Consider the following 10,699-nt stretch of genomic DNA (forward strand, 5'->3'; position numbering starts at 1 on the left):
TGGACTAACTGGGCTCTTTGGGAACCCAGGGATTCTCCTTTCACCAGGAAAAGTCTCAGAGACAGTTGCCACTGGCATTCTTGCTCTGAATTTAATGAGCTGCTTCTGCTAATACACTGTTTTTGCTGAATGCAGCCCTCTTGAAAAACCAGGGAGCCCTGAGGTTTGGTCAGTTTCACTAAGGAGACAGGTTGAGCTTTGAAGAAATATCTGGGGATGATCCAGTGGGTCCCAGGTGTCTATAGTTCTGAGGTTGGAGCTCTGTGCCCCAGTACCTAAGAGGTAATCAGTGGTAGGTGAGCCCAGCACACAGGTGTGTGGCTGGAGGCTAAAGCCTCTGAGCCTATAGGAACTCAGAACTTTCCCCAGTATATGCTGGGTGACCTGAAATCAGACCTGATTGCTTCCTTCACTGTGGGATTTCTTCTCAATTGGGAAACCCACTGTCTGGTGTTTTGGGGCCCACAATTCTGGGATGGTGAGTAGCATGCTCAGTAGCATGTGGTCCTGGGCTGGTGACTGAGTGCCTGCCAAAACCCAGGAAATTTTCCAGGGGGTTTGGCTGGGTGACCTGAAGGTGGTCAGACTAGATTGCTTCCTTCACCCTTGGGGTTTCCTCTTGATTAGAAAATCCAGTTTCTGGTGTTGTGGAGCCCACAGCTCAGCCTGAAATGGTGATCAGAGCACGCAGGTGTTATGGCTCTGGGCTGGGGACCAAGTGCCTGTGGGGAACCCCGATACTCTTCTGGGGTTTAGCTGGGTGACCTGAGATCAGACCTGATTGATTACCATACCTTTGGGGTTTCCTCTCACCTGGGGAACACAGGTGTTTTGGGTCCCACAGTTCAGTCTGTTGGTTGCTGTGCAGTCCCTGCTACCCTGCTGATCAGACACAGTGTGCTCTCCTGCTGCTATCTTGGATCCTCTCATGATTTCTTGTAACTGATGCACTGACACAAAGAACAGCATGATTAATAACCAACACACATTTAGATGTCATCACAAGTATTGAGCATAGCTTGAAAAACTCAAACTGAACAAAGCACAATGAATGCAGATATTGTAGATCCCTGTAGTAAGATCATATAGGATAGTAAGTGAATGATCCTGACACTGTAACACAAGCCAATGGTGCAGTGTCCACAGAACTCATCACTATGCTACTCTCTCTTCTTCAAAGTATGTCTGAGGTTATTTCATGCTACATTATGAATAATAAATCAGTCATTATTAAAGTAGTTCTCATATACTATTTATTCATTAGCATTAGCAAAGAAGTACATATAACCTTAGAGACTGGTTATCCAAATGTGAAAAAAAAAAAAAAAACTATGACAGCATCATGAAAACAGTATTGAACTAATAGTGCTATAGACTATTAGGTTAAGAAAAGTTTTAAATCATGTTGTTAAATCTTTTTAACTTAAAATGTACAAATTAAGTTGTGTTAAAAACATGTGTAGTAAATGATCCATATCTATAGTAGTTATAAAGATTGTTTTTTGAGTATTCTGTGTTTCGAGATGTGGACACTTTTTAATGTAATTTTTTTAAGTTTTCTTTTTCTTTTTATATTAATTACAGTTTTTTCACTTTGTATCCCAGCTGCAGCCCCTTTTATTCCCTCCAAATCCCACCCTCCCTCCCTCATTCCTCCCATGCCCCTCTCCAAGAGATATGGACACTGAATTTCTATTTTAGCACCGCAGGACCTAGGAAGCATCACTCTCACTCTTTCAGTTTCCGTTTCTCCCGTCCCATTACCTAGCTTTTCAGAAGAGTTCTGTAAAACAAAGCCTCACTACTGGTTCAGTAGTCAGTAATAGCTGTGGCTCAATTCAATTCAGGTAAAAGGACCTGCAGTACTTATGGTATATTTAAATGTGTTTAATAAATGTGAGAGATAGTGATAGAATGGACATAATTTTAGCTCCTGAGAACTGTGACAATAAGAACCAGTAATATGATACTGTGCAAAATAATGTTAAAGCTATTTGATATAGTTCAAAGCCAATATTTTGAGAATGAATAAAAAAATCTTGAAGAACAGAAGACCTTTGAAATGTACAGTGCATACATATAATAGTCAAAGTATAAAAGTGTTGGGAGGGTGCTCCAGGGCCAGTGTTATTTTGTGTACTACACAGATCAAATTGTGACATCTCCTAGTTTTTTAACACTCAACACTGTGTGTGTATTAGTTGATAGTCTTAGGGTTCACTGACATCACTAATTTGCAGTATTATGAAAAGAGGTAATACTGTGCTTTATTGATATATATTCTAAGATGTGATTTCTTTTAAATAACCAGTTTTAAATGTATGAATCAAAAATATTCCATTATATGTAAATAAAGTCAGGTTTTGAAAGAAATCCTAATACATATAAAATTATTACAACAGAACTATGGAGATTTCCCCAATAGGAACTGAACAGATAGTTACTGAACAACCACTGAATTTCATCACTGTAGAAGATGCTGATAAAGATGTGCTTTCTGGAAGAATGGGAATCTAGATTTTGCTCAAAATTCATGTCAGGTCTTGTCTCCTAAACTCTTATTTCTGAAACAAACCTTATTGAAAAGTAAATAGGACAGAATAACAATGTGACAGAATTTATCCTACTGGGCAAAAAGCATTGTTTGTCGTGTTTTCACTCATCTACACTGTGACAATGTTGGACAACCTTTTCATTGTGGGGATAGTGATTGCCAGTCCCTCCTTGGGCTCTCCAATATACTTTTTTCTTCCTTTTCTGTCACTCATGGATGTTGTTTATTCCATGACCGTCTTGACCAAGTTGTTTACAGATTTACTTTGTGATAAAAGACCATCTCCTTCACAGCTTGTCTGGTTCACCTCTTTGTAGAGCACTTATTCGGTGGTTCTGAGGTCTACATCTTGGTGGTGATGATCTACTATCGCATTGTGACCATCTGTAAGCCACTTCACTATTTTGACCATCATGGATCGACAGGTATGTACTCTCTTGTTGGTGGTGTCCTGGGCTGGAGGATTTTCTCATTCTCTGCTTCAAGTTATCTCTGTGTATTTGCTTCCTTTTTGTGGACTCAATGTTATTGAGTATTTTGGCTGTGACATTTACCCATTATTAGTACTTGCTTGCACTGATGCCTAGTTCATTGGTCTCAGTCTTGTTGGCAATAATGGAGCAATGTCGATAATGTCTATAGTTTATCCTTCTCCTGGTCTCCTATGGAATCATTCTAAACTCTTAAGCGACTCAGTCAGGAAGGGATGCACAAAGCCGTGTCCACCTGCAGCTAACATATCATGGTGTTTGTACTCTTTTTTTGTTCCTTGCATTTTCAGGTGTGTTAAATCTGTTTGCAAATTTTCTATTGATAAATATATTACTGTATTTTATACAGTTTTGACTCCTATGTTGAAACCTTTAATATATACCTTGAGAAACATGAAGATTAAAAATTCTATGGCTGTTGAAGCAGGACAGCCTCCCCAAGCATGGTTGGCTACCATAAAAAGCCAAAATGTTATGCTCAGGATGCGAGGCTAAGCCGCTTTGGACCCAGAGAAGAGCATGTCTGATTGCATGTGGGTTGATGCCCCAGGTCCCGCCTCTGAGAAAAAGGTATCAGATGGATCTGATGCTCTTTGGGTGGATGACACCTAAATGAACATCGGTACAAAGTCGCAATTTATTTCTAATATCAGAGATCAGACCTCTACTCTTGCCTGATGCGTCTAAAACAAAAAGGGGGAATTGTAGAGAGCTGCGTAATGCCATGCCTGAAAGATGGAGCTGGTTTCCGCCTTCCACCTTCCCGATGGTGAGTGCTCTCTGTCACAAACAACTCCATATTTGGCTAAGGCCGAGGATCTGGCTTGCTTCCATGTATGTGGACCTATCTGCATTGCCCACGTGGCATGCTGAGGTTGGCTACCCAGAGGCTATTTAAAGTGGGCTGGCTTTACCCAGGGTCAGATGATTGCTCAAGGTTCCTGAATAAACTGCATTGAAAAAAAAATTAATTGGGCTGAGTGTAATTGCACACTTATTTAAACCCCAAGGGAGACGGATCATGGTGAGTTCAAGGCCAGCCTAGTCTATATAGAAATCTACAAGCCACCCAAGTGTTACATAATGAGATCCTTTCTTAAAAAATGAAAAGAGGATTTCCACTCCTAACTATCACCAAGCATACTTTCTCACTCTATATCCTTAGAAATATTAGAAATGATGATTGTTTTATATTGAATAGAAATGGTTTTACATTGAATACAATATTGATTTTACTGAGGCTTCTCTTACATGTTTCTTACTGATTTGATGTATGTAAACTCTGCCCTAATGGAGCTCCTAAAATATATTGCTACTGCTGGGGTGCTGCCAAGTTGAACGCAGCAGGAAATGTCCTGGTTTCTTGAGAGTCAAGTCCCTGAGTGACTGCACCACAATAACTGCTCTACCAGGACAGGTTTGAATTGCTACTGAGGTGAAGCCTTGGGAAGAATGTAGTGTCTCATCGAGAAGATGCCACTTCTCCTGGTTGGTTAAGCTGCCTATTCCACGCATCCTTCCCAAGGAATCCTGAGTACAGCAGAGGAAATCAAAGAGCCAAAGTTAAACGCACAGCTGTTTACCAGGGCCAGGGAAATGTTATTCTGAGAATCAAGTCTCATCATCGTTTCATGGATGAAGCATCTATTTCACTAGCTGCACTGATGTTTACACCAAACTGCACCTGGTAATTCACATTGTGTATTAATCACAATGATCTGTATAAAAAGGCAAATATTATATATATATATAATTATAATTTGAAATAATTACGATGTATATTTCAAAATTACATCCGTATGTATAGTGTTGTCATGTTATTAAAATAAACATACATTTATTAGTCAAATCTACCATTATATATTTAATAAATTGTGTTTTAATGTTTTTTTTTTTTTTTTAATTCTATGGCTGGGGGCAGGGCCGAGCCAGGTTTTTCTAGGGTAGGGACACCTACAGCTCCCAGTTAGCTCGGTCCTTAGTTCCTCTATCTGTACCCACCCAGCCCACTGTAGCCAAGATGATCTGTGGTGTGCCATCTGCCATGCTGCTGGTATGGCCAAGATGCAGGAGATCACTTACAAGGTGAAGACCCCACTTGAAGAGAAAGAAAATCAGAAGTTTGATGTCTTTAAAGTCATATCCATCAAGAAACAGCTAGCAGTCGGCCTCAACATCTTTATCAAGTTGTTGATGTTGATGATGATAAATAGGTGAATCTGAGGGTATTCAAAGCTGTCACTCATGAAAACAAGCCTTTGACCTTGTCTTCCTACCAGACCAACACAGAAAAACATGATGAGCTGAACTACTTCTGTTTCTACAGCCCCTTATGAGCTGAACTACTTCTGTTTCTACAGCCCCTTTGCCAAATACTTCATCTTTTCACTCTGTGTTAAATTTAAACACAGAGTTAAATACCCCTCTGGGATTGAAGGAGTGGAGCTAAGCACCTTCTTTTGTGATTCCCAAACTGCATTGTATTTTGTTTTCTTCAAATAATTATTTTCAAAAAGCTGTGTATGATCTCTCTCTCTCTCTATATATATATATATATATTATATATTATATATAATATATATATATATTAGAGACTTTAAAAAATTGTATGGAAAAGCTGTGGAGTAAAATGTTCACTACAAAATAAGAATTTCTCCTCACTGAACATACACTCTTGGTTAAGCAGTATTCAGTAATTGCTTAACTTCAATATTCTTCATGTGTATTCTACATGTGTATCAACACTTGACATTGTGAGAAGTTTGGTATTTTTGTGAATGCAGCAGAGACAAGACTGGTGTTCACTACTATGCTAGTTTTTCTGTTGCTACTGAAATTGATCGTATCTTCATGTTTATTAGGCATCCCACTTTTAAAAAATCCTCTATGATATTTCTGTTGTTTTGTCCAATTTCCAAGTAAATTGTACTTCTAATATAATTTTATTGATGTAGTGTTTTGGCTATATTTTAAACTATTTATATTTTATATATCACAACATTTTTTGTTTGTGAGTCTTGTGTCATTTTGACTTTTATTTTGATGAGCACAAACTTGTAATATAATTGAACTTTGTTTAATAAGAAGTATTGTTTATCAAGAAAATAATTTATTTACAATGTGCATATATTTTTTCAGAAATATGTATTGTTGGACAGCCCAGGCTACCATGAGCATGACCATGTCTGGGCAGGTGGTTTATTAAAAAATCAAAATGAAATAGGGAGAAGCCACATGAAGCCTAAGCTGCCCATCTACCACATCTTTGTAGGGGCCTACATCCAGTTTATGTATGGTCCTTGGTTGATACTTCAGACTCAGCAATGGGAAAGGGAGCTCCCCTTTTCTGAGGAAAAGGGGAGTGTTGAGAAGTGAGGGGAGTGGGAGGGTAGGACTCAGAGGGGAAGACGGATGGGGTTACAACAAAGATGTAAAGTGAATTGGTTACATTTTATTAACTCTGTATCCCAACTGTATCCCCTTCCCTCATTCCCTCCCAATCCCTCCCTCCCTCATCTCCTCCCTGCCCCTTTCCAAGTCCACTGATTGGGGAGGACCTCCTCCCCTTTCATCTGACCCTGTTAAAGTAATTTTTAATTGGAATGTTTGCTTTCTTACTATTGTGATAATAAAACTATTTTCAGCACATTATGAAAATAATCTTTTCCTCTAGTTGATGTCCATTATAATTTATGTGCAAGTCTCAGTCTATCTGTCTCAACTGTGTTTATTTAGCTGACTATAATTCAGAATGTTATTATGTGTCAGTGAAGTAGATTTTAACATACAGTAAAAGGCCTCTCATTTATTACTTTTATTAAAACATATTCCAGTATTGCAGTAATTTCAAAGACTGCATGAATGTAATAAGTTTATAAAGTAAGAATAAATTATATGTAAATAATTTAAAAGTAATGACTTCTTTAGAACACCCAAATATTCTTTTGTGGAAAAATCCTTTTCTCATTAATTCTTTGCATTTTTATTAGTTAGTGCCATAACCTTAATGAATTCTCTATGTCCACTGTTGTTTTGCTAATGCCCTTATATTTGAAATTAAGTTATTTACTTGAGTTCATTCTGATATTTTGATGTTGGTATTTCAGATTGCTTTCATTGCAATACACAAGTTTTTGTGTCTTGTATTTTCATTTCCTTCTAAGACTCATTTGATTTCCCCCTTGATTGCTATAGTGACCCATTTATCACTCTGTTATGTGTTATACACTCTACATAAGTTTGTGAGCTTTATTTTATTGTGGTTATATAGAATATAATAAAATATTTCAGATTTTCTAAATTTTTAAAATATTTGCTTTGTTGCCTAACATATGCTACATTTTAAAGAATGTTTCATGAGCTGTTAAAAAATATTTCTTCTGCAGTATTTAGATTGAATGGAAGTTGATTTTGTTTATATATTAACAAATTAATTATTATGGATATAAATGGAGAAAAAAGAGAGAAGAAAATGCAGTAAAGCTAATTATTAATAGTATAATGATAGAGAGAAATTAGGTGGTGGGAAACAGAAGAAGTAACTGTGGAGGCTCAAAAAGCTCAGAGGAAGAGACTTTCGCCTAAGCAGACTGAAGAAGGAGAGGTAAAAATATGCTAGTAGGTAACATAGAATACCTCAGCTTTCAGGTGGTGGTGAAAAGGAGCCTAGAATATAAGCCCAGGCATAATTTTGGACAAAGGAACAATAAAAGTGAAGGATTAAGGAGAGATTTGTGTAAAGCAAAAAAACAAACCAAACCAAACCAAACCAGCAAACAATGAAGAGGAAGAACAGATGAGTACCTAGAAGACTTGCAAATCTGTTTTTTTTTTTCTTTTTCATCGTTGTTATTATTTATTCACTTTGTATCTTGGCTTAGCACCCTCCCAAATCTCCTCCCGGTCCCACCCTCTATTCCTCTTACTCTCCCTATTCTCCTCCCCTAGTCCACTGATAGGGGAGGTTCTCCTCTCCTGTCTAACACTAGCTTATCAGGTCTCATCAAGACTGTCGGGATCTTCTTTCTCTGTGGCCAAGTAAGGACACTTCACCAAGGGGAGGTTATCAAAGAACAGGCATCCAAGTTCATACCAGTGACTGCCCCTGCTCCCCTTACTAAGGTACCCCCACGGAGACTGAGCTGCCCATGGACTACATCTGAGCAGGAGCAGGTCCTCTCCATGCATTGTCCTTGGTTGATTCATCAGTCTGCAGGCCTCCCTGGCCTCAGATTTTTTTGGCTCTGTTGGTCTCCTTGTGGAGCTCCTGTGCCCTCCAGATCTTTCTATCTCCCCCTTCTTCCATAAGATTCCCTGCACTCTGCCCAAAGTCTGACCATGAGTCTCAGCATCTGCTTCAATACCCTGGTGGGTAGAGTCTTTCAGAGGTCCTCTGTGAAAGGCTCTTGTCCTGTTCCCTGTCTTTTCCTACTTCTGATGTCTATCCTGTTTACCCTTCTGAATGAGGATTAAGCATCTTCCTAGTGTGCTCCTTGTTTAGCTTCTTTCGGACTATATTATACTTTGGAAATTTTCTTTTCAAATTTCAAGATTTTAAAATTAACTTGGCAGCTACTCACTATTGGCAAAACCTAATCTTTTACCTCTAGAGATTATTTAAAGGAAGACATTGTTTAAGAGAGATTTTGTTTTGAATTTGTTCCAAATACTCTAACAAGCAGCATACAAGTTAAAAATAGCAATGATGTAAAACAAGGTAATAGGTTGTGTCGCAAATATAAACACAAGAAACATTTTCCTTATAATGACCCAAGAGGGTTCTGAAGACTCAACTCTACCAAAGCTTTTTTTTTTGTATTTAGTCCTTGAGGTATCATGTTTTTGCTGAATTTATTGTTTTGGGAAGTCTATGGAGGGTCTCAATCTCCTAGCCTCTTCCACTTTCAGGAACATGTTTTAAATAAGGAAGAAACGAGGCTCAGGCAGAGTCTGCTCAAAGGACTCAAAGACTGAAGGCTTCAGTTTGTACACATAGGAAATGTCCATCACAGTGTTTCTGACAACTGAAATCACTGTTTTGGTTTGATAGGAACCTGGTTTCTTTGTGAAGTAGACCAGTGCTAATTTATCCCCTTTAAATCAAAGCCTTTTGGTCACTTCAGTCTAATTGACTAAAAAGAGAACATTTATCATAATTTCAGTGTTGTTTATTTTTGTATTTATTTATATCAGTGAGTAAAAGTGCTGAGGTTAATTTCTACTTATTAGACTGACTTTTTGCATATTTGTACAGGCATCACTTTTTTATTTTCTATGAAGATATTTTTCAGATGTGAACATTTCCAACTATCTTCTTCAGTAAGTTTTGATATGATTTAGTGTTCTTTATATTTCAGTATTCATTTGTATACTTAGGTACTTCTTTTGAAAGGCTGAGAATGTTAAATGTGTTTGTTACAGTACGTTGGTACTTTTCCTACTTCTAAGCAACATAAGTTGTCATATCTTCTTAAAAAGCACATAGATATATGATGTATTTGCTGAAAACCCAACAAAAAAGGCCTTTTGTTTATGGCAATAATAAGACCCACAATGTCAGGCTAAAAACTGAAACATAGCTTATCATTGAATGGTTGTTAAACTCTCATATGAAGCTTCTAAATATAAAATATAAGGTAACAACATATGAAAGTAATCAGAATTAATAAGATATATTTGTTACAAACAGCTTCATTTTATTTTTCATTTCTTTAATTTTTTATTATTTATTACAATTTACTCACTTTGTATCTTGGTTGTGACCCCATCCCTTGTTCTACTCCCAATCATACCCTCCCTCCCTCTTCTCCCCGTATAGCCCTTCTCTAGTCTACTGATAGGAAGCTCCTCCTCCCATTTTATCTGACCCTAGCCTATTAGGTCTCATCAGGACTGGCTGCAGAGTCTTCCTCTATGGTCTGGCAAGACTGCACCCACCCCAAGGGCATGTGATCAGAGAGCCAGCCACTGAGCTCATGTCAGAGACAGCTCCTGCTCTCCTTACTAGGACACCCACTTGGAGACTGAGTCTATGGGCTACATCTGAGCAGTGGTTTTAGGTCCTTTCATGCATGGTACTTGTTTGGAGTATCAGTATCTGCAACGCCCCCAGAGCCCATTTTTTTTTTTGTTGTTGTTGGCTCTGTTGGGCTCCTTGTGGAGCTCCTGTGCCCTCCAGGTCTATCTCCCTATTCTTCCATAAGATTCCCTGGACTCTGCCCAAAGTTTGGCTATGAGTCTCAGCCCTTCCTTCCATACCTAGTAGAGTCTTTCAGAGGCCTATTTTTCATTTTTCCGAGTAACAGCGGAACATTTTTCATGTAGTAAAAAGCCACTGATTTGGTTATTTTTATTTTATTTTGAGACATTACTATTCATATGACATTATTAAAGATATATGATTACATTTGGCTATATTTCAATTTGAATGTTCACAATTACTCAGCATCTCATGTATTAATATACATGATAGCAAAATTCAATCAAGTTCCAGTATCTATACGTAAGCTTTTCTGTGTTTCTTAAAATCTTCCCTGAAAAATGTTAGTGTCTACATAGAAAAACTAATAGAGGATTACATACTCTATATAGATACTAATTTTGTTATTGTATAGTCTTTTATAGAATATTTTGTAACACACTTCAATTTTGATTA

At 37.8% G+C, this 10,699-nt stretch overlaps 2 pseudogenes; both read left to right on the forward strand.

The window, feature by feature from the left end:
• Positions 1–1,047: 1,047 nt before the first annotated feature.
• On the forward strand, positions 1,048–4,736 carry LOC132652854 (olfactory receptor 4A8-like; annotated as a pseudogene).
• A 329-nt stretch (positions 4,737–5,065) lies between these two features.
• LOC132652855 (cystatin-B-like) lies at positions 5,066–5,381 on the forward strand (annotated as a pseudogene).
• The last annotated feature ends 5,318 nt before the right edge of the window (positions 5,382–10,699 follow it).

The sequence above is a fragment of the Meriones unguiculatus genome, chromosome 3 (genome assembly GCF_030254825.1).
Source record: "Meriones unguiculatus strain TT.TT164.6M chromosome 3, Bangor_MerUng_6.1, whole genome shotgun sequence".
Classification (NCBI taxonomy): Eukaryota; Metazoa; Chordata; class Mammalia; order Rodentia; family Muridae; genus Meriones; species Meriones unguiculatus.